General features: G+C 43.7%; 16 non-coding genes across 16 annotated transcripts; all 16 read right to left on the reverse strand.

Moving 5' to 3' along the window:
* Positions 1 to 1,453: 1,453 nt before the first annotated feature.
* TRNAG-CCC (transfer RNA glycine (anticodon CCC)) lies at positions 1,454 to 1,525 on the reverse strand. The gene has a single exon. It is a non-coding gene; the product is annotated as a tRNA-Gly (tRNA).
* A 1,533-nt stretch (positions 1,526 to 3,058) lies between these two features.
* On the reverse strand, positions 3,059 to 3,130 carry TRNAG-UCC (transfer RNA glycine (anticodon UCC)). The gene has a single exon. It is a non-coding gene; the product is annotated as a tRNA-Gly (tRNA).
* Positions 3,131 to 3,677: 547 nt separating this feature from the next.
* On the reverse strand, positions 3,678 to 3,749 carry TRNAM-CAU (transfer RNA methionine (anticodon CAU)). Its single transcript has one exon. It is a non-coding gene; the product is annotated as a tRNA-Met (tRNA).
* Positions 3,750 to 4,641: 892 nt separating this feature from the next.
* Positions 4,642 to 4,713, reverse strand: TRNAG-CCC (transfer RNA glycine (anticodon CCC)). Its single transcript has one exon. It is a non-coding gene; the product is annotated as a tRNA-Gly (tRNA).
* Positions 4,714 to 6,246: 1,533 nt separating this feature from the next.
* On the reverse strand, positions 6,247 to 6,318 carry TRNAG-UCC (transfer RNA glycine (anticodon UCC)). Its single transcript has one exon. It is a non-coding gene; the product is annotated as a tRNA-Gly (tRNA).
* Positions 6,319 to 7,819: 1,501 nt separating this feature from the next.
* On the reverse strand, positions 7,820 to 7,891 carry TRNAG-CCC (transfer RNA glycine (anticodon CCC)). Its single transcript has one exon. It is a non-coding gene; the product is annotated as a tRNA-Gly (tRNA).
* A 1,533-nt stretch (positions 7,892 to 9,424) lies between these two features.
* TRNAG-UCC (transfer RNA glycine (anticodon UCC)) lies at positions 9,425 to 9,496 on the reverse strand. The gene has a single exon. It is a non-coding gene; the product is annotated as a tRNA-Gly (tRNA).
* Positions 9,497 to 10,043: 547 nt separating this feature from the next.
* On the reverse strand, positions 10,044 to 10,115 carry TRNAM-CAU (transfer RNA methionine (anticodon CAU)). Its single transcript has one exon. It is a non-coding gene; the product is annotated as a tRNA-Met (tRNA).
* Positions 10,116 to 11,007: 892 nt separating this feature from the next.
* On the reverse strand, positions 11,008 to 11,079 carry TRNAG-CCC (transfer RNA glycine (anticodon CCC)). Its single transcript has one exon. It is a non-coding gene; the product is annotated as a tRNA-Gly (tRNA).
* A 1,533-nt stretch (positions 11,080 to 12,612) lies between these two features.
* On the reverse strand, positions 12,613 to 12,684 carry TRNAG-UCC (transfer RNA glycine (anticodon UCC)). Its single transcript has one exon. It is a non-coding gene; the product is annotated as a tRNA-Gly (tRNA).
* Positions 12,685 to 14,185: 1,501 nt separating this feature from the next.
* TRNAG-CCC (transfer RNA glycine (anticodon CCC)) lies at positions 14,186 to 14,257 on the reverse strand. The gene has a single exon. It is a non-coding gene; the product is annotated as a tRNA-Gly (tRNA).
* A 1,533-nt stretch (positions 14,258 to 15,790) lies between these two features.
* TRNAG-UCC (transfer RNA glycine (anticodon UCC)) lies at positions 15,791 to 15,862 on the reverse strand. Its single transcript has one exon. It is a non-coding gene; the product is annotated as a tRNA-Gly (tRNA).
* Positions 15,863 to 17,375: 1,513 nt separating this feature from the next.
* Positions 17,376 to 17,447, reverse strand: TRNAG-CCC (transfer RNA glycine (anticodon CCC)). The gene has a single exon. It is a non-coding gene; the product is annotated as a tRNA-Gly (tRNA).
* A 1,533-nt stretch (positions 17,448 to 18,980) lies between these two features.
* Positions 18,981 to 19,052, reverse strand: TRNAG-UCC (transfer RNA glycine (anticodon UCC)). Its single transcript has one exon. It is a non-coding gene; the product is annotated as a tRNA-Gly (tRNA).
* A 1,522-nt stretch (positions 19,053 to 20,574) lies between these two features.
* Positions 20,575 to 20,646, reverse strand: TRNAG-CCC (transfer RNA glycine (anticodon CCC)). The gene has a single exon. It is a non-coding gene; the product is annotated as a tRNA-Gly (tRNA).
* A 1,533-nt stretch (positions 20,647 to 22,179) lies between these two features.
* On the reverse strand, positions 22,180 to 22,251 carry TRNAG-UCC (transfer RNA glycine (anticodon UCC)). Its single transcript has one exon. It is a non-coding gene; the product is annotated as a tRNA-Gly (tRNA).
* Between the last annotated feature and the right edge of the window lie 946 nt (positions 22,252 to 23,197).

Raw genomic sequence — 23,197 nt, forward strand, 5'->3', positions numbered from 1 at the left:
ATGACTATCATGCACCAGCTTCAATGGTGCATTTGGTTTAGATACCAAAATGAAAAGCAATAGAAAGTTTTTGTAGAGGGTAAGGAACTGGGATTGAAACTAAGGACAAAGCTGTGCAGAAGAGAAGAATGGAAAGCAGCAATACAAATAATAGATATGAACACATAGAGGCAGCATGGGAAGCAAAGCAGGGAAGAGAAATAGAGAACATTCCATGAAATGCCCAGGAGATAGATAAGAGCAGAACAAAAAAGGGAAGAATGAAATTCAAAGCCTCCACATAAAAGTGTTTGAAGGTCCCACCAGTCATTCATGCTTATTATTGTGTGCCTTTACTTTCAAAGTACAGTGTGGAGCTTTTGACGATCCCTCTCTTGTATTTCAGCAGACACAGATAGTTGAGAAGTCTTTTCTCACATAGCTGGCACAAGCTTCCGCTTTTCCTTGCTGGTAGCGTGGAAATGACAGCTCGGTCCTTGGAAGTAAAATCAAGCAAAATTAGCAGAGGATGGTTTCGATCCATCGACCTCTGGGTTATGGGCCCAGCACGCTTCCGCTGCGCCACTCTGCTCCGTTGTGAAAGTGTTCTTTTTATGCAGATAAGGAGCATTAGGCAGAGTAGCATGGGATTGGTCTGGCTCTCACCTCATTTGCATAAGTATATCCCAAGGCATGCTGGGTGCAGAAAAACTTCATATTCCCCTCTCACAATCAGTCATAACTGAAAGTCAGACACTCTTAGGCACTAGCCGTTTCAGGCCTTTATCAAGACAGTAGCTCTTGAACCATCTCTCTCTCGCTCTGTGATCCTAGCACTAGCATGCTCAGGATTTGGCTTTACCTTGGAGCCAGAGATATACCCGGTGAGGGCGAGGCTTTTGAGCGTTTGGGAGCGTTGTGGACGTTGGACAGGAAACTATGCGAATATGAAGCCTCCAACATTCCTGCTTCAGTGAGTGGTTCTTTCCATGGACATCTGACTCTTGGATTCCTCTCAACTTGCCTTCTGATAAAACATTTTGTGAGCAGCAGTTTCCTTCGACAGCTACAAGGTGGCGCTACATTCAGGTGAGAGCACAAGTATGCACAAAATGTTAGGGACTTTTGCCAGATTTATCGGTGGATCTTGCATATTTTTTCAGAGGCTAGATATTGCCTAGAAATGCTTTTTAACATAGAGATGCTGGAGTTACAATGTCTGGTCGGGCCTCAGCCCTTCCATTGTTTGCCCACTGTAACAAATTTATTACCAGCACAAGTGTGTTGTGACTCTGCTTTATGAAACTTATCATATATTAGGACAATGTATGTAGCAGAAGGTGCGATTGAGATGTTTGCCCACGTATTTGTTTATTTTTTTATATATGGCTGATTAATCTGTTCGTGAAATTTCCATTTTGTGACATGTTGCATTACAATATATCCTGCTTGCAGAATATATAAGTATTTTCAGTGCGTTGGCCGGGAATCGAACCCGGGTCAACTGCTTGGGAAGCAGCTATGCTCACCACTATACCACCAACGCCCTCTGATGTGTTAGCTCTCGGTTCTAAATATTACGTTGCAGAAATCAATGACTATCTTGCACCAGCTTCAATGGTGCATTTGGTTTAGATACCAACATGAGAAGCAGTAGAACGTTTTTTGCAGAGGGTAAGGAACTGGGGATTGAAACCAAGGACAAAGTTGTGCAGAAGAGAAGAAATGAAAAGCAACAGTACAAATAGTAGAAATGAGCATATATAGGCAGCATGGGAAGCAAAGCAGGGAAGAGAAAGAGAACATTCCATGAAATGCCCAGGAGATAGATAAGAGCAGAACAAAAAGGGAAGAATGAAATTCAAAGCATGCCCAGAAAGTTGTGTGAAGCTCCCACCAGTCAGTCATTTATGGTTATAATTGTGTGTCTTTACTTTCAAAGTACAGGGTTGTACCTTTCACGATCACTCTTGTATTACACAGACACGAATAGTTGAGAAGTCTTTTCTCACATAGCTGGCACAAGCTTGCACTTTTCCTTTCTGGCTATGTGGAAATGACAGCTTGGTCCTTGGAAGGAAAATCAAGCAAAATTAGCAGAGGATGGTTTCGATCCATCGACCTCTGGGTTATGGGCCCAGCACGCTTCCGCTGCGCCACTCTGCTCCTTTGTGAAAGTGTTCTCTTTATGCAGATGAGGAGGCATTCAGAGAAGTGAGGTGGGATTGGTCGGGCTCTCACCTCATTTGCCTAAGTATATCGCAAGGCATGCTGGGTGCAGAAAGTCTTTATCTTCCCCTCTCACAATCAGTCACAACTGAAAGTCCAGACCCTCTTAGGCACTAGCCGTTTCAGGCCTTTAACAAGACAACAGCTCTCCGACGCTCTCTGTCTCTCTCTCTCTCTGTGATCCTAGTGCTTGCATGCTCAGTATTTGGCTTTTCCTGGGAGCCAGAGATCTACCCGGTGAGGGCTTGCCGGTATAAGGCTTTAGAGCGTTTGGGAGCGTTCGGTACATGAGAGGACGTTGGACTGGAAGCTATGCAAATTTGAAGCATCCAAACTTCCTGCTGCAGTCGGAGGCTCTTTCCATGGACATCTGCCTTTTGGATTCCTCTAAACTTGCCCTCTGATGAAACATTTTGTGAGCTGCAGTTACCTCCGACGGCTACAAGGTGGTGCTACATTCAGGTGAGGGCACAAGTATGCACAAAATGTTGGGGACTTTTGCCAGATTTATTGCTGGATCTTGCATATTTTTTTCAGAGGCTAAATATTGCCTAGGAAATGCTTTTTAACATAGAGATGCTGGAGTTAAAATGTCTGGTTGGGCCTCAGCCCTTTCATTGTCTGCCCACTGTAACATATTTTTTTACCACTACATGTGAGTGGTGACACTGCTTTATGAAACTTATCATATATTAGGACAATGAATATAGCAGAAGGGGCGATCGAAATGCTTGCCTACATATTTGTTTATTTTTTATATAATGGCTGATTAACCTCTTAATTATATTACCATTTTGTGAAATGTTGCTTTAAAATATATCCTGCTTGCAGAATATATAAGTATTTGTATTGCGTTGGCCGGGAATCGAACCCGGGTCAACTGCTTGGAAGGCAGCTATGCTCACCACTATACCACCAACGCCCTCAGATCTTTGCGCTCTCGGTTCTAAACATTAGGACCCTGAGTTCAATGACTATCATGCACCAGCTTCAATGGTGCATTTGGTTTAGATACCAACATGAAAAGCAATAGAAAGTTTTTGTAGAAGGTAAGGAACTGGGATTGAAACCAAGGACAAAGCTGTGCAGAAGAGAAGAATGGAAAGCAGCAATACAAATAATAGATATGAACACATAGAGGCAGCATGGGAAGCAAAGCAGGGAAGAGAAATAGAGAACATTCCATGAAATGCCCAGGAGATAGATAAGAGCAGAACAAAAAAGGGAAGAATGAAATTCAAAGCCTCCACATAAAAGTGTTTGAAGGTCCCACCAGTCATTCATGCTTATTATTGTGTGCCTTTACTTTCAAAGTACAGTGTGGAGCTTTTGACGATCCCTCTCTTGTATTTCAGCAGACACAGATAGTTGAGAAGTCTTTTCTCACATAGCTGGCACAAGCTTGCGCTTTTCCTTGCTGGTAGCGTGGAAATGACAGCTTGGTCCTTGGAAGTAAAATCAAGCAAAATTAGCAGAGGATGGTTTCGAACCATCGACCTCTGGGTTATGGGCCCAGCACGCTTCCGCTGCGCCACTCTGCTCCGTTGTGAAAGTGTTCTTTTTATGCAGATAAGGAGCATTAGGCAGAGTAGCATGGGATTGGTCTGGCTCTCACCTCATTTGCATAAGTATATCCCAAGGCATGCTGGGTGCAGAAAAACTTCATCTTCCCCTCTCACAATCAGTCATAACTGAAATTCAGACACTCTTAGGCACTAGCCGTTTCAGGCCTTTATCAAGACAGTAGCTCTTGAACCATCTCTCTCTCGCTCTGTGATCCTAGCACTAGCATGCTCAGGATTTGGCTTTACCTTGGAGCCAGAGATATACCCGGTGAGGGCTTGCCCGGTGTGAGGCTTTTGAGCGTTTGGGAGCGTTTGGACGTTGGACAGGAAACTATGCGAATATGAAGCCTCCAACATTCCTGCTTCAGTGAGTGGTTCTTTCCATGGACATCTGACTCTTGGATTCCTCTCAACTTGCCTTCTGATAAAACATTTTGTGAGCAGCAGTTTCCTTCGACAGCTACAAGGTGGCGCTACATTCAGGTGAGAGCACAAGTATGCACAAAATGTTAGGGACTTTTGCCAGATTTATCGGTGGATCTTGCATATTTTTTCAGAGGCTAGATATTGCCTAGAAATGCTTTTTAACATAGAGATGCTGGAGTTACAATGTCTGGTCGGGCCTCAGCCCTTCCATTGCTTGCCCACTGTAACAAATTTATTACCAGCACATGTGTGTTGTGACTCTGCTTTATGAAACTTATCATATATTAGGACAATGTATGTAGCAGAAGGTGCGATTGAGATGTTTGCCCACGTATTTGTTTATTTTTTTATATATGGCTGATTAATCTGTTCGTGAAATTTCCATTTTGTGACATGTTGCATTACAATATATCCTGCTTGCAGAATATATAAGTATTTTCAGTGCGTTGGCCGGGAATCGAACCCGGGTCAACTGCTTGGGAAGCAGCTATGCTCACCACTATACCACCAACGCCCTCTGATGTGTTAGCTCTCGGTTCTAAATATTACGTTGCAGAAATCAATGACTATCTTGCACCAGCTTCAATGGTGCATTTGGTTTAGATACCAACATGAGAAGCAGTAGAACGTTTTTTGCAGAGGGTAAGGAACTGGGGATTGAAACCAAGGACAAAGTTGTGCAGAAGAGAAGAAATGAAAAGCAACAGTACAAATAGTAGAAATGAGCATATATAGGCAGCATGGGAAGCAAAGCAGGGAAGAGAAAGAGAACATTCCATGAAATGCCCAGGAGATAGATAAGAGCAGAACAAAAAGGGAAGAATGAAATTCAAAGCATGCCCAGAAAGTTGTGTGAAGCTCCCACCAGTCAGTCATTTATGGTTATAATTGTGTGTCTTTACTTTCAAAGTACAGGGTTGTACCTTTCACGATCACTCTTGTATTACACAGACACGAATAGTTGAGAAGTCTTTTCTCACATAGCTGGCACAAGCTTGCACTTTTCCTTTCTGGCTATGTGGAAATGACAGCTTGGTCCTTGGAAGGAAAATCAAGCAAAATTAGCAGAGGATGGTTTCGATCCATCGACCTCTGGGTTATGGGCCCAGCACGCTTCCGCTGCGCCACTCTGCTCCTTTGTGAAAGTGTTCTCTTTATGCAGATGAGGAGGCATTCAGAGAAGTGACGTGGGATTGGTCGGGCTCTCACCTCATTTGCCTAAGTATATCGCAAGGCATGCTGGGTGCAGAAAATCTTTATCTTCCCCTCTCACAATCAGTCACAACTGAAAGTCCAGACCCTCTTAGGCACTAGCCGTTTCAGGCCTTTAACAAGACAACAGCTCTCCGACGCTCTCTGTCTCTCTCTCTCTCTGTGATCCTAGTGCTTGCATGCTCAGTATTTGGCTTTTCCTGGGAGCCAGAGATCTACCCGGTGAGGGCTTGCCGGTATAAGGCTTTAGAGCGTTTGGGAGCGTTCGGTACATGAGAGGACGTTGGACTGGAAGCTATGCAAATTTGAAGCATCCAAACTTCCTGCTGCAGTCGGAGGCTCTTTCCATGGACATCTGCCTTTTGGATTCCTCTAAACTTGCCCTCTGATGAAACATTTTGTGAGCTGCAGTTACCTCCGACGGCTACAAGGTGGTGCTACATTCAGGTGAGGGCACAAGTATGCACAAAATGTTGGGGACTTTTGCCAGATTTATTGCTGGACCTTGCATATTTTTTTCAGAGGCTAAATATTGCCTAGGAAATGCTTTTTAACATAGAGATGCTGGAGTTAAAATGTCTGGTCGGGCCTCAGCCCTTTCATTGTCTGCCCACTGTAACATATTTTTTTACCAGTACATGTGAGTGGTGACTCTGCTTTATGAAACTTATCATATATTAGGACAATGAATATAGCAGAAGGGGCGATCGAAATGCTTGCCTACATATTTGTTTATTTTTTATATAATGGCTGATTAACCTCTTAATTATATTACCATTTTGTGAAATGTTGCTTTAAAATATATCCTGCTTGCAGAATATATAAGTATTTGTACTGCGTTGGCCGGGAATCGAACCCGGGTCAACTGCTTGGAAGGCAGCTATGCTCACCACTATACCACCAACGCCCTCTGATCTTTGCGCTCTCGGTTCTAAACATTAGGACCCTGAGTTCAATGACTATCATGCACCAGCTTCAATGGTGCATTTGGTTTAGATACCAAAATGAAAAGCAATAGAAAGTTTTTGTAGAGGGTAAGGAACTGGGATTGAAACTAAGGACAAAGCTGTGCAGAAGAGAAGAATGGAAAGCAGCAATACAAATAATAGATATGAACACATAGAGGCAGCATGGGAAGCAAAGCAGGGAAGAGAAATAGAGAACATTCCATGAAATGCCCAGGAGATAGATAAGAGCAGAACAAAAAAGGGAAGAATGAAATTCAAAGCCTCCACATAAAAGTGTTTGAAGGTCCCACCAGTCATTCATGCTTATTATTGTGTGCCTTTACTTTCAAAGTACAGTGTGGAGCTTTTGACGATCCCTCTCTTGTATTTCAGCAGACACAGATAGTTGAGAAGTCTTTTCTCACATAGCTGGCACAAGCTTCCGCTTTTCCTTGCTGGTAGCGTGGAAATGACAGCTCGGTCCTTGGAAGTAAAATCAAGCAAAATTAGCAGAGGATGGTTTCGATCCATCGACCTCTGGGTTATGGGCCCAGCACGCTTCCGCTGCGCCACTCTGCTCCGTTGTGAAAGTGTTCTTTTTATGCAGATAAGGAGCATTAGGCAGAGTAGCATGGGATTGGTCTGGCTCTCACCTCATTTGCATAAGTATATCCCAAGGCATGCTGGGTGCAGAAAAACTTCATATTCCCCTCTCACAATCAGTCATAACTGAAAGTCAGACACTCTTAGGCACTAGCCGTTTCAGGCCTTTATCAAGACAGTAGCTCTTGAACCATCTCTCTCTCGCTCTGTGATCCTAGCACTAGCATGCTCAGGATTTGGCTTTACCTTGGAGCCAGAGATATACCCGGTGAGGGCGAGGCTTTTGAGCGTTTGGGAGCGTTGTGGACGTTGGACAGGAAACTATGCGAATATGAAGCCTCCAACATTCCTGCTTCAGTGAGTGGTTCTTTCCATGGACATCTGACTCTTGGATTCCTCTCAACTTGCCTTCTGATAAAACATTTTGTGAGCAGCAGTTTCCTTCGACAGCTACAAGGTGGCGCTACATTCAGGTGAGAGCACAAGTATGCACAAAATGTTAGGGACTTTTGCCAGATTTATCGGTGGATCTTGCATATTTTTTCAGAGGCTAGATATTGCCTAGAAATGCTTTTTAACATAGAGATGCTGGAGTTACAATGTCTGGTCGGGCCTCAGCCCTTCCATTGTTTGCCCACTGTAACAAATTTATTACCAGCACAAGTGTGTTGTGACTCTGCTTTATGAAACTTATCATATATTAGGACAATGTATGTAGCAGAAGGTGCGATTGAGATGTTTGCCCACGTATTTGTTTATTTTTTTATATATGGCTGATTAATCTGTTCGTGAAATTTCCATTTTGTGACATGTTGCATTACAATATATCCTGCTTGCAGAATATATAAGTATTTTCAGTGCGTTGGCCGGGAATCGAACCCGGGTCAACTGCTTGGGAAGCAGCTATGCTCACCACTATACCACCAACGCCCTCTGATGTGTTAGCTCTCGGTTCTAAATATTACGTTGCAGAAATCAATGACTATCTTGCACCAGCTTCAATGGTGCATTTGGTTTAGATACCAACATGAGAAGCAGTAGAACGTTTTTTGCAGAGGGTAAGGAACTGGGGATTGAAACCAAGGACAAAGTTGTGCAGAAGAGAAGAAATGAAAAGCAACAGTACAAATAGTAGAAATGAGCATATATAGGCAGCATGGGAAGCAAAGCAGGGAAGAGAAAGAGAACATTCCATGAAATGCCCAGGAGATAGATAAGAGCAGAACAAAAAGGGAAGAATGAAATTCAAAGCATGCCCAGAAAGTTGTGTGAAGCTCCCACCAGTCAGTCATTTATGGTTATAATTGTGTGTCTTTACTTTCAAAGTACAGGGTTGTACCTTTCACGATCACTCTTGTATTACACAGACACGAATAGTTGAGAAGTCTTTTCTCACATAGCTGGCACAAGCTTGCACTTTTCCTTTCTGGCTATGTGGAAATGACAGCTTGGTCCTTGGAAGGAAAATCAAGCAAAATTAGCGGAGGATGGTTTCGATCCATCGACCTCTGGGTTATGGGCCCAGCACGCTTCCGCTGCGCCACTCTGCTCCTTTGTGAAAGTGTTCTCTTTATGCAGATGAGGAGGCATTCAGAGAAGTGACGTGGGATTGGTCGGGCTCTCACCTCATTTGCCTAAGTATATCGCAAGGCATGCTGGGTGCAGAAAATCTTTATCTTCCCCTCTCACAATCAGTCACAACTGAAAGTCCAGACCCTCTTAGGCACTAGCCGTTTCAGGCCTTTAACAAGACAACAGCTCTCCGACGCTCTCTGTCTCTCTCTCTCTCTGTGATCCTAGTGCTTGCATGCTCAGTATTTGGCTTTTCCTGGGAGCCAGAGATCTACCCGGTGAGGGCTTGCCGGTATAAGGCTTTAGAGCGTTTGGGAGCGTTCGGTACATGAGAGGACGTTGGACTGGAAGCTATGCAAATTTGAAGCATCCAAACTTCCTGCTGCAGTCGGAGGCTCTTTCCATGGACATCTGCCTTTTGGATTCCTCTAAACTTGCCCTCTGATGAAACATTTTGTGAGCTGCAGTTACCTCCGACGGCTACAAGGTGGTGCTACATTCAGGTGAGGGCACAAGTATGCACAAAATGTTGGGGACTTTTGCCAGATTTATTGCTGGATCTTGCATATTTTTTTCAGAGGCTAAATATTGCCTAGGAAATGCTTTTTAACATAGAGATGCTGGAGTTAAAATGTCTGGTTGGGCCTCAGCCCTTTCATTGTCTGCCCACTGTAACATATTTTTTTACCACTACATGTGAGTGGTGACACTGCTTTATGAAACTTATCATATATTAGGACAATGAATATAGCAGAAGGGGCGATCGAAATGCTTGCCTACATATTTGTTTATTTTTTATATAATGGCTGATTAACCTCTTAATTATATTACCATTTTGTGAAATGTTGCTTTAAAATATATCCTGCTTGCAGAATATATAAGTATTTGTATTGCGTTGGCCGGGAATCGAACCCGGGTCAACTGCTTGGAAGGCAGCTATGCTCACCACTATACCACCAACGCCCTCAGATCTTTGCGCTCTCGGTTCTAAACATTAGGACCCTGAGTTCAATGACTATCATGCACCAGCTTCAATGGTGCATTTGGTTTAGATACCAACATGAAAAGCAATAGAAAGTTTTTGTAGAAGGTAAGGAACTGGGATTGAAACCAAGGACAAAGCTGTGCAGAAGAGAAGAATGGAAAGCAGCAATACAAATAATAGATATGAACACATAGAGGCAGCATGGGAAGCAAAGCAGGGAAGAGAAATAGAGAACATTCCATGAAATGCCCAGGAGATAGATAAGAGCAGAACAAAAAAGGGAAGAATGAAATTCAAAGCCTCCACATAAAAGTGTTTGAAGGTCCCACCAGTCATTCATGCTTATTATTGTGTGCCTTTACTTTCAAAGTACAGTGTGGAGCTTTTGACGATCCCTCTCTTGTATTTCAGCAGACACAGATAGTTGAGAAGTCTTTTCTCACATAGCTGGCACAAGCTTGCGCTTTTCCTTGCTGGTAGCGTGGAAATGACAGCTTGGTCCTTGGAAGTAAAATCAAGCAAAATTAGCAGAGGATGGTTTCGAACCATCGACCTCTGGGTTATGGGCCCAGCACGCTTCCGCTGCGCCACTCTGCTCCGTTGTGAAAGTGTTCTTTTTATGCAGATAAGGAGCATTAGGCAGAGTAGCATGGGATTGGTCTGGCTCTCACCTCATTTGCATAAGTATATCCCAAGGCATGCTGGGTGCAGAAAAACTTCATCTTCCCCTCTCACAATCAGTCATAACTGAAAGTCAGACACTCTTAGGCACTAGCCGTTTCAGCCCTTTATCAAGACAGTAGCTCTTGAACCATCTCTCTCTCGCTCTGTGATCCTAGCACTAGCATGCTCAGGATTTGGCTTTACCTTGGAGCCAGAGATATACCCGGTGAGGGCTTGCCCGGTGTGAGGCTTTTGAGCGTTTGGGAGCGTTTGGACGTTGGACAGGAAACTATGCGAATATGAAGCCTCCAACATTCCTGCTTCAGTGAGTGGTTCTTTCCATGGACATCTGACTCTTGGATTCCTCTCAACTTGCCTTCTGATAAAACATTTTGTGAGCAGCAGTTTCCTTCGACAGCTACAAGGTGGCGCTACATTCAGGTGAGAGCACAAGTATGCACAAAATGTTAGGGACTTTTGCCAGATTTATCGGTGGATCTTGCATATTTTTTCAGAGGCTAGATATTGCCTAGAAATGCTTTTTAACATAGAGATGCTGGAGTTACAATGTCTGGTCGGGCCTCAGCCCTTCCATTGCTTGCCCACTGTAACAAATTTATTACCAGCACATGTGTGTTGTGACTCTGCTTTATGAAACTTATCATATATTAGGACAATGTATGTAGCAGAAGGTGCGATTGAGATGTTTGCCCACGTATTTGTTTATTTTTTTATATATGGCTGATTAATCTGTTCGTGAAATTTCCATTTTGTGACATGTTGCATTACAATATATCCTGCTTGCAGAATATATAAGTATTTTCAGTGCGTTGGCCGGGAATCGAACCCGGGTCAACTGCTTGGGAAGCAGCTATGCTCACCACTATACCACCAACGCCCTCTGATGTGTTAGCTCTCGGTTCTAAATATTACGTTGCAGAAATCAATGACTATCTTGCACCAGCTTCAATGGTGCATTTGGTTTAGATACCAACATGAGAAGCAGTAGAACGTTTTTTGCAGAGGGTAAGGAACTGGGGATTGAAACCAAGGACAAAGTTGTGCAGAAGAGAAGAAATGAAAAGCAACAGTACAAATAGTAGAAATGAGCATATATAGGCAGCATGGGAAGCAAAGCAGGGAAGAGAAAGAGAACATTCCATGAAATGCCCAGGAGATAGATAAGAGCAGAACAAAAAGGGAAGAATGAAATTCAAAGCATGCCCAGAAAGTTGTGTGAAGCTCCCACCAGTCAGTCATTTATGGTTATAATTGTGTGTCTTTACTTTCAAAGTACAGGGTTGTACCTTTCACGATCACTCTTGTATTACACAGACACGAATAGTTGAGAAGTCTTTTCTCACATAGCTGGCACAAGCTTGCACTTTTCCTTTCTGGCTATGTGGAAATGACAGCTTGGTCCTTGGAAGGAAAATCAAGCAAAATTAGCAGAGGATGGTTTCGATCCATCGACCTCTGGGTTATGGGCCCAGCACGCTTCCGCTGCGCCACTCTGCTCCTTTGTGAAAGTGTTCTCTTTATGCAGATGAGGAGGCATTCAGAGAAGTGACGTGGGATTGGTCGGGCTCTCACCTCATTTGCCTAAGTATATCGCAAGGCATGCTGGGTGCAGAAAATCTTTATCTTCCCCTCTCACAATCAGTCACAACTGAAAGTCCAGACCCTCTTAGGCACTAGCCGTTTCAGGCCTTTAACAAGACAACAGCTCTCCGACGCTCTCTGTCTCTCTCTCTCTCTGTGATCCTAGTGCTTGCATGCTCAGTATTTGGCTTTTCCTGGGAGCCAGAGATCTACCCGGTGAGGGCTTGCCGGTATAAGGCTTTAGAGCGTTTGGGAGCGTTCGGTACATGAGAGGACGTTGGACTGGAAGCTATGCAAATTTGAAGCATCCAAACTTCCTGCTGCAGTCGGAGGCTCTTTCCATGGACATCTGCCTTTTGGATTCCTCTAAACTTGCCCTCTGATGAAACATTTTGTGAGCTGCAGTTACCTCCGACGGCTACAAGGTGGTGCTACATTCAGGTGAGGGCACAAGTATGCACAAAATGTTGGGGACTTTTGCCAGATTTATTGCTGGACCTTGCATATTTTTTTCAGAGGCTAAATATTGCCTAGGAAATGCTTTTTAACATAGAGATGCTGGAGTTAAAATGTCTGGTCGGGCCTCAGCCCTTTCATTGTCTGCCCACTGTAACATATTTTTTTACCAGTACATGTGAGTGGTGACTCTGCTTTATGAAACTTATCATATATTAGGACAATGAATATAGCAGAAGGGGCGATCGAAATGCTTGCCTACATATTTGTTTATTTTTTATATAATGGCTGATTAACCTCTTAATTATATTACCATTTTGTGAAATGTTGCTTTAAAATATATCCTGCTTGCAGAATATATAAGTATTTGTACTGCGTTGGCCGGGAATCGAACCCGGGTCAACTGCTTGGAAGGCAGCTATGCTCACCACTATACCACCAACGCCCTCTGATCTTTGCGCTCTCGGTTCTAAACATTAGGACCCTGAGTTCAATGACTATCATGCACCAGCTTCAATGGTGCATTTGGTTTAGATACCAAAATGAAAAGCAATAGAAAGTTTTTGTAGAGGGTAAGGAACTGGGATTGAAACTAAGGACAAAGCTGTGCAGAAGAGAAGAATGGAAAGCAGCAATACAAATAATAGATATGAACACATAGAGGCAGCATGGGAAGCAAAGCAGGGAAGAGAAATAGAGAACATTCCATGAAATGCCCAGGAGATAGATAAGAGCAGAACAAAAAAGGGAAGAATGAAATTCAAAGCCTCCACATAAAAGTGTTTGAAGGTCCCACCAGTCATTCATGCTTATTATTGTGTGCCTTTACTTTCAAAGTACAGTGTGGAGCTTTTGACGATCCCTCTCTTGTATTTCAGCAGACACAGATAGTTGAGAAGTCTTTTCTCACATAGCTGGCACAAGCTTCCGCTTTTCCTTGCTGGTAGCGTGGAAATGACAGCTTGGTCCTTGGAAGTAAAATCAAGCAAAATTAGCAGAGGATGGTTTCGATCCATCGACCTCTGGGTTATGGGCCCAGCACGCTTCCGCTGCGCCACTCTGCTCCGTTGTGAAAGTGTTCTTTTTATGCAGATAAGGAGCATTAGGCAGAGTAGCATGGGATTGGTCTGGCTCTCACCTCATTTGCATAAGTATATCCCAAGGCATGCTGGGTGCAGAAAAACTTCATATTCCCCTCTCACAATCAGTCATAACTGAAAGTCAGACACTCTTAGGCACTAGCCGTTTCAGGCCTTTATCAAGACAGTAGCTCTTGAACCATCTCTCTCTCGCTCTGTGATCCTAGCACTAGCATGCTCAGGATTTGGCTTTACCTTGGAGCCAGAGATATACCCGGTGAGGGCGAGGCTTTTGAGCGTTTGGGAGCGTTGTGGACGTTGGACAGGAAACTATGCGAATATGAAGCCTCCAACATTCCTGCTTCAGTGAGTGGTTCTTTCCATGGACATCTGACTCTTGGATTCCTCTCAACTTGCCTTCTGATAAAACATTTTGTGAGCAGCAGTTTCCTTCGACAGCTACAAGGTGGCGCTACATTCAGGTGAGAGCACAAGTATGCACAAAATGTTAGGGACTTTTGCCAGATTTATCGGTGGATCTTGCATATTTTTTCAGAGGCTAGATATTGCCTAGAAATGCTTTTTAACATAGAGATGCTGGAGTTACAATGTCTGGTCGGGCCTCAGCCCTTCCATTGTTTGCCCACTGTAACAAATTTATTACCAGCACAAGTGTGTTGTGACTCTGCTTTATGAAACTTATCATATATTAGGACAATGTATGTAGCAGAAGGTGCGATTGAGATGTTTGCCCACGTATTTGTTTATTTTTTTATATATGGCTGATTAATCTGTTCGTGAAATTTCCATTTTGTGACATGTTGCATTACAATATATCCTGCTTGCAGAATATATAAGTATTTTCAGTGCGTTGGCCGGGAATCGAACCCGGGTCAACTGCTTGGGAAGCAGCTATGCTCACCACTATACCACCAACGCCCTCTGATGTGTTAGCTCTCGGTTCTAAATATTACGTTGCAGAAATCAATGACTATCTTGCACCAGCTTCAATGGTGCATTTGGTTTAGATACCAACATGAGAAGCAGTAGAACGTTTTTTGCAGAGGGTAAGGAACTGGGGATTGAAACCAAGGACAAAGTTGTGCAGAAGAGAAGAAATGAAAAGCAACAGTACAAATAGTAGAAATGAGCATATATAGGCAGCATGGGAAGCAAAGCAGGGAAGAGAAAGAGAACATTCCATGAAATGCCCAGGAGATAGATAAGAGCAGAACAAAAAGGGAAGAATGAAATTCAAAGCATGCCCAGAAAGTTGTGTGAAGCTCCCACCAGTCAGTCATTTATGGTTATAATTGTGTGTCTTTACTTTCAAAGTACAGGGTTGTACCTTTCACGATCACTCTTGTATTACACAGACACGAATAGTTGAGAAGTCTTTTCTCACATAGCTGGCACAAGCTTGCACTTTTCCTTTCTGGCTATGTGGAAATGACAGCTTGGTCCTTGGAAGGAAAATCAAGCAAAATTAGCGGAGGATGGTTTCGATCCATCGACCTCTGGGTTATGGGCCCAGCACGCTTCCGCTGCGCCACTCTGCTCCTTTGTGAAAGTGTTCTCTTTATGCAGATGAGGAGGCATTCAGAGAAGTGACGTGGGATTGGTCGGGCTCTCACCTCATTTGCCTAAGTATATCGCAAGGCATGCTGGGTGCAGAAAATCTTTATCTTCCCCTCTCACAATCAGTCACAACTGAAAGTCCAGACCCTCTTAGGCACTAGCCGTTTCAGGCCTTTAACAAGACAACAGCTCTCCGACGCTCTCTGTCTCTCTCTCTCTCTGTGATCCTAGTGCTTGCATGCTCAGTATTTGGCTTTTCCTGGGAGCCAGAGATCTACCCGGTGAGGGCTTGCCGGTATAAGGCTTTAGAGCGTTTGGGAGCGTTCGGTACATGAGAGGACGTTGGACTGGAAGCTATGCAAATTTGAAGCATCCAAACTTCCTGCTGCAGTCGGAGGCTCTTTCCATGGACATCTGCCTTTTGGATTCCTCTAAACTTGCCCTCTGATGAAACATTTTGTGAGCTGCAGTTACCTCCGACGGCTACAAGGTGGTGCTACATTCAGGTGAGGGCACAAGTATGCACAAAATGTTGGGGACTTTTGCCAGATTTATTGCTGGATCTTGCATATTTTTTTCAGAGGCTAAATATTGCCTAGGAAATGCTTTTTAACATAGAGATGCTGGAGTTAAAATGTCTGGTTGGGCCTCAGCCCTTTCATTGTCTGCCCACTGTAACATATTTTTTTACCACTACATGTGAGTGGTGACTCTGCTTTATGAAACTTATCATATATTAGGACAATGAATATAGCAGAAGGGGCGATCGAAATGCTTGCCTACATATTTGTTTATTTTTTATATAATGGCTGATTAACCTCTTAATTATATTACCATTTTGTGAAATGTTGCTTTAAAATATATCCTGCTTGCAGAATATATAAGTATTTGTACTGCGTTGGCCGGGAATCGAACCCGGGTCAACTGCTTGGAAGGCAGCTATGCTCACCACTATACCACCAACGCCCTCTGATCTTTGCGCTCTCGGTTCTAAACATTAGGACCCTGAGTTCAATGACTATCATGCACCAGCTTCAATGGTGCATTTGGTTTAGATACCAACATGAAAAGCAATAGAAAGTTTTTGTAGAGGGTAAGGAACTGGGATTGAAACCAAGGACAAAGCTGTGCAGAAGAGAAGAATGGAAAGCAGCAATACAAATAATAGATATGAACACATAGAGGCAGCATGGGAAGCAAAGCAGGGAAGAGAAATAGAGAACATTCCATGAAATGCCCAGGAGATAGATAAGAGCAGAACAAAAAAGGGAAGAATGAAATTCAAAGCCTCCACATAAAAGTGTTTGAAGGTCCCACCAGTCATTCATGCTTATTATTGTGTGCCTTTACTTTCAAAGTACAGTGTGGAGCCTTTGACGATCCCTCTCTTGTATTTCAGCAGACACAGATAGTTGAGAAGTCTTTTCTCACATAGCTGGCACAAGCTTGCGCTTTTCCTTGCTGGTAGCGTGGAAATGACAGCTTGGTCCTTGGAAGTAAAATCAAGCAAAATTAGCAGAGGATGGTTTCGATCCATCGACCTCTGGGTTATGGGCCCAGCACGCTTCCGCTGCGCCACTCTGCTCCGTTGTGAAAGTGTTCTTTTTATGCAGATAAGGAGCATTAGGCAGAGTAGCATGGGATTGGTCTGGCTCTCACCTCATTTGCATAAGTATATCCCAAGGCATGCTGGGTGCAGAAAAACTTCATCTTCCCCTCTCACAATCAGTCATAACTGAAAGTCAGACACTCTTAGGCACTAGCCGTTTCAGGCCTTTATCAAGACAGTAGCTCTTGAACCATCTCTCTCTCGCTCTGTGATCCTAGCACTAGCATGCTCAGGATTTGGCTTTACCTTGGAGCCAGAGATATACCCGGTGAGGGCTTGCCCGGTGTGAGGCTTTTGAGCGTTTGGGAGCGTTGTGGACGTTGGACAGGAAACTATGCGAATATGAAGCCTCCAACATTCCTGCTTCAGTGAGTGGTTCTTTCCATGGACATCTGACTCTTGGATTCCTCTCAACTTGCCTTCTGATAAAACATTTTGTGAGCAGCAGTTTCCTTCGACAGCTACAAGGTGGCGCTACATTCAGGTGAGAGCACAAGTATGCACAAAATGTAAGGGACTTTTGCCAGATTTATCGGTGGATCTTGCATATTTTTTTCAGAGGCTAGATATTGCCTAGAAATGCTTTTTAACATAGAGATGCTGGAGTTACAATGTCTGGTCGGGCCTCAGCCCTTCCATTGTTTGCCCACTGTAACAAATTTATTACCAGCACATGTGTGTTGTGACTCTGCTTTATGAAACTTATCATATATTAGGACAATGTATGTAGCAGAAGGTGCGATTGAGATGTTTGCCCACGTATTTGTTTATTTTTTTATATATGGCTGATTAATCTGTTCGTGAAATTTCCATTTTGTGACATGTTGCATTACAATATATCCTGCTTGCAGAATATATAAGTATTTTCAGTGCGTTGGCCGGGAATCGAACCCGGGTCAACTGCTTGGGAAGCAGCTATGCTCACCACTATACCACCAACGCCCTCTGATGTGTTAGCTCTCGGTTCTAAATATTACGTTGCAGAAATCAATGACTATCTTGCACCAGCTTCAATGGTGCATTTGGTTTAGATACCAACATGAGAAGCAGTAGAACGTTTTTTGCAGAGGGTAAGGAACTGGGGATTGAAACCAAGGACAAAGTTGTGCAGAAGAGAAGAAATGAAAAGCAACAGTACAAATAGTAGAAATGAGCATATATAGGCAGCATGGGAAGCAAAGCAGGGAAGAGAAAGAGAACATTCCATGAAATGCCCAGGAGATAGATAAGAGCAGAACAAAAAGGGAAGAATGAAATTCAAAGCATGCCCAGAAAGTTGTGTGAAGCTCCCACCAGTCAGTCATTTATGGTTATAATTGTGTGTCTTTACTTTCAAAGTACAGGGTTGTACCTTTCACGATCACTCTTGTATTACACAGACACGAATAGTTGAGAAGTCTTTTCTCACATAGCTGGCACAAGCTTGCACTTTTCCTTTCTGGCTATGTGGAAATGACAGCTTGGTCCTTGGAAGGAAAATCAAGCAAAATTAGCAGAGGATGGTTTCGATCCATCGACCTCTGGGTTATGGGCCCAGCACGCTTCCGCTGCGCCACTCTGCTCCTTTGTGAAAGTGTTCTCTTTATGCAGATGAGGAGGCATTCAGAGAAGTGACGTGGGATTGGTCGGGCTCTCACCTCATTTGCCTAAGTATATCGCAAGGCATGCTGGGTGCAGAAAATCTTTATCTTCCCCTCTCACAATCAGTCACAACTGAAAGTCCAGACCCTCTTAGGCACTAGCCGTTTCAGGCCTTTAACAAGACAACAGCTCTCCGACGCTCTCTGTCTCTCTCTCTCTCTGTGATCCTAGTGCTTGCATGCTCAGTATTTGGCTTTTCCTGGGAGCCAGAGATCTACCCGGTGAGGGCTTGCCGGTATAAGGCTTTAGAGCGTTTGGGAGCGTTCGGTACATGAGAGGACGTTGGACTGGAAGCTATGCAAATTTGAAGCATCCAAACTTCCTGCTGCAGTCGGAGGCTCTTTCCATGGACATCTGCCTTTTGGATTCCTCTAAACTTGCCCTCTGATGAAACATTTTGTGAGCTGCAGTTACCTCCGACGGCTACAAGGTGGTGCTACATTCAGGTGAGGGCACAAGTATGCACAAAATGTTGGGGACTTTTGCCAGATTTATTGCTGGACCTTGCATATTTTTTTCAGAGGCTAAATATTGCCTAGGAAATGCTTTTTAACATAGAGATGCTGGAGTTAAAATGTCTGGTCGGGCCTCAGCCCTTTCATTGTCTGCCCACTGTAACATATTTTTTTACCAGTACATGTGAGTGGTGACTCTGCTTTATGAAACTTATCATATATTAGGACAATGAATATAGCAGAAGGGGCGATCGAAATGCTTGCCTACATATTTGTTTATTTTTTATATAATGGCTGATTAACCTCTTAATTATATTACCATTTTGTGAAATGTTGCTTTAAAATATATCCTGCTTGCAGAATATATAAGTATTTGTACTGCGTTGGCCGGGAATCGAACCCGGGTCAACTGCTTGGAAGGCAGCTATGCTCACCACTATACCACCAACGCCCTCTGATCTTTGCGCTCTCGGTTCTAAACATTAGGACCCTGAGTTCAATGACTATCATGCACCAGCTTCAATGGTGCATTTGGTTTAGATACCAACATGAAAAGCAATAGAAAGTTTTTGTAGAGGGTAAGGAACTGGGATTGAAACTAAGGACAAAGCTGTGCAGAAGAGAAGAATGGAAAGCAGCAATACAAATAATAGATATGAACACATAGAGGCAGCATGGGAAGCAAAGCAGGGAAGAGAAATAGAGAACATTCCATGAAATGCCCAGGAGATAGATAAGAGCAGAACAAAAAAGGGAAGAATGAAATTCAAAGCCTCCACATAAAAGTGTTTGAAGGTCCCACCAGTCATTCATGCTTATTATTGTGTGACTTTACTTTCAAAGTACAGTGTGGAGCTTTTGACGATCCCTCTCTTGTATTTCAGCAGACACAGATAGTTGAGAAGTCTTTTCTCACATAGCTGGCACAAGCTTGCGCTTTTCCTTGCTGGTAGCGTGGAAATGACAGCTTGGTCCTTGGAAGTAAAATCAAGCAAAATTAGCAGAGGATGGTTTCGATCCATCGACCTCTGGGTTATGGGCCCAGCACGCTTCCGCTGCGCCACTCTGCTCCGTTGTGAAAGTGTTCTTTTTATGCAGATAAGGAGCATTAGGCAGAGTAGCATGGGATTGGTCTGGCTCTCACCTCATTTGCATAAGTATATCCCAAGGCATGCTGGGTGCAGAAAAACTTCATATTCCCCTCTCACAATCAGTCATAACTGAAAGTCAGACACTCTTAGGCACTAGCCGTTTCAGGCCTTTATCAAGACAGTAGCTCTTGAACCATCTCTCTCTCGCTCTGTGATCCTAGCACTAGCATGCTCAGGATTTGGCTTTACCTTGGAGCCAGAGATATACCCGGTGAGGGCTTGCCCGGTGTGAGGCTTTTGAGCGTTTGGGAGCGTTCGGGACGTGAGTGGACGTTGGACAGGAAACTATGCGAATATGAAGCCTCCAACATTCCTGCTTCAGTGAGTGGTTCTTTCCATGGACATCTGACTCTTGGATTCCTCTCAACTTGCCTTCTGATAAAACATTTTGTGAGCAGCAGTTTCCTTCGACAGCTACAAGGTGGCGCTACATTCAGGTGAGAGCACAAGTATGCACAAAATGTTAGGGACTTTTGCCAGATTTATCGGTGGATCTTGCATATTTTTTCAGAGGCTAGATATTGCCTAGAAATGCTTTTTAACATAGAGATGCTGGAGTTACAATGTCTGGTCGGGCCTCAGCCCTTCCATTGTTTGCCCACTGTAACAAATTTATTACCAGCACAAGTGTGTTGTGACTCTGCTTTATGAAACTTATCATATATTAGGACAATGTATGTAGCAGAAGGTGCGATTGAGATGTTTGCCCACGTATTTGTTTATTTTTTTATATATGGCTGATTAATCTGTTCGTGAAATTTCCATTTTGTGACATGTTGCATTACAATATATCCTGCTTGCAGAATATATAAGTATTTTCAGTGCGTTGGCCGGGAATCGAACCCGGGTCAACTGCTTGGGAAGCAGCTATGCTCACCACTATACCACCAACGCCCTCTGATGTGTTAGCTCTCGGTTCTAAATATTACGTTGCAGAAATCAATGACTATCTTGCACCAGCTTCAATGGTGCATTTGGTTTAGATACCAACATGAGAAGCAGTAGAACGTTTTTTGCAGAGGGTAAGGAACTGGGGATTGAAACCAAGGACAAAGTTGTGCAGAAGAGAAGAAATGAAAAGCAACAGTACAAATAGTAGAAATGAGCATATATAGGCAGCATGGGAAGCAAAGCAGGGAAGAGAAAGAGAACATTCCATGAAATGCCCAGGAGATAGATAAGAGCAGAACAAAAAGGGAAGAATGAAATTCAAAGCATGCCCAGAAAGTTGTGTGAAGCTCCCACCAGTCAGTCATTTATGGTTATAATTGTGTGTCTTTACTTTCAAAGTACAGGGTTGTACCTTTCACGATCACTCTTGTATTACACAGACACGAATAGTTGAGAAGTCTTTTCTCACATAGCTGGCACAAGCTTGCACTTTTCCTTTCTGGCTATGTGGAAATGACAGCTTGGTCCTTGGAAGGAAAATCAAGCAAAATTAGCAGAGGATGGTTTCGATCCATCGACCTCTGGGTTATGGGCCCAGCACGCTTCCGCTGCGCCACTCTGCTCCTTTGTGAAAGTGTTCTCTTTATGCAGATGAGGAGGCATTCAGAGAAGTGACGTGGGATTGGTCGGGCTCTCACCTCATTTGCCTAAGTATATCGCAAGGCATGCTGGGTGCAGAAAATCTTTATCTTCCCCTCTCACAATCAGTCACAACTGAAAGTCCAGACCCTCTTAGGCACTAGCCGTTTCAGGCCTTTAACAAGACAACAGCTCTCCGACGCTCTCTGTCTCTCTCTCTCTCTGTGATCCTAGTGCTTGCATGCTCAGTATTTGGCTTTTCCTGGGAGCCAGAGATCTACCCGGTGAGGGCTTGCCGGTATAAGGCTTTAGAGCGTTTGGGAGCGTTCGGTACATGAGAGGACGTTGGACTGGAAGCTATGCAAATTTGAAGCATCCAAACTTCCTGCTGCAGTCGGAGGCTCTTTCCATGGACATCTGCCTTTTGGATTCCTCTAAACTTGCCCTCTGATGAAACATTTTGTGAGCTGCAGTTACCTCCGACGGCTACAAGGTGGTGCTACATTCAGGTGAGGGCACAAGTATGCACAAAATGTTGGGGACTTTTGCCAGATTTATTGCTGGATCTTGCATATTTTTTTCAGAGGCTAAATATTGCCTAGGAAATGCTTTTTAACATAGAGATGCTGGAGTTAAAATGTCTGGTTGGGCCTCAGCCCTTTCATTGTCTGCCCACTGTAACATATTTTTTTACCACTACATGTGAGTGGTGACTCTGCTTTATGAAACTTATCATATATTAGGACAATGAATATAGCAGAAGGGGCGATCGAAATGCTTGCCTACATATTTGTTTATTTTTTATATAATGGCTGATTAACCTCTTAATTATATTACCATTTTGTGAAATGTTGCTTTAAAATATATCCTGCTTGCAGAATATATAAGTATTTGTACTGCGTTGGCCGGGAATCGAACCCGGGTCAACTGCTTGGAAGGCAGCTATGCTCACCACTATACCACCAACGCCCTCTGATCTTTGCGCTCTCGGTTCTAAACATTAGGACCCTGAGTTCAATGACTATCATGCACCAGCTTCAATGGTGCATTTGGTTTAGATACCAACATGAAAAGCAATAGAAAGTTTTTGTAGAGGGTAAGGAACTGGGATTGAAACCAAGGACAAAGCTGTGCAGAAGAGAAGAATGGAAAGCAGCAATACAAATAATAGATATGAACACATAGAGGCAGCATGGGAAGCAAAGCAGGGAAGAGAAATAGAGAACATTCCATGAAATGCCCAGGAGATAGATAAGAGCAGAACAAAAAAGGGAAGAATGAAATTCAAAGCCTCCACATAAAAGTGTTTGAAGGTCCCACCAGTCATTCATGCTTATTATTGTGTGCCTTTACTTTCAAAGTACAGTGTGGAGCCTTTGACGATCCCTCTCTTGTATTTCAGCAGACACAGATAGTTGAGAAGTCTTTTCTCACATAGCTGGCACAAGCTTGCGCTTTTCCTTGCTGGTAGCGTGGAAATGACAGCTTGGTCCTTGGAAGTAAAATCAAGCAAAATTAGCAGAGGATGGTTTCGATCCATCGACCTCTGGGTTATGGGCCCAGCACGCTTCCGCTGCGCCACTCTGCTCCGTTGTGAAAGTGTTCTTTTTATGCAGATAAGGAGCATTAGGCAGAGTAGCATGGGATTGGTCTGGCTCTCACCTCATTTGCATAAGTATATCCCAAGGCATGCTGGGTGCAGAAAAACTTCATCTTCCCCTCTCACAATCAGTCATAACTGAAAGTCAGACACTCTTAGGCACTAGCCGTTTCAGGCCTTTATCAAGACAGTAGCTCTTGAACCATCTCTCTCTCGCTCTGTGATCCTAGCACTAGCATGCTCAGGATTTGGCTTTACCTTGGAGCCAGAGATATACCCGGTGAGGGCTTGCCCGGTGTGAGGCTTTTGAGCGTT

Source organism: Lissotriton vulgaris, chromosome 9 (genome assembly GCF_964263255.1).
Source record: "Lissotriton vulgaris chromosome 9, aLisVul1.2, whole genome shotgun sequence".
Taxonomy (NCBI): Eukaryota; Metazoa; Chordata; class Amphibia; order Caudata; family Salamandridae; genus Lissotriton; species Lissotriton vulgaris.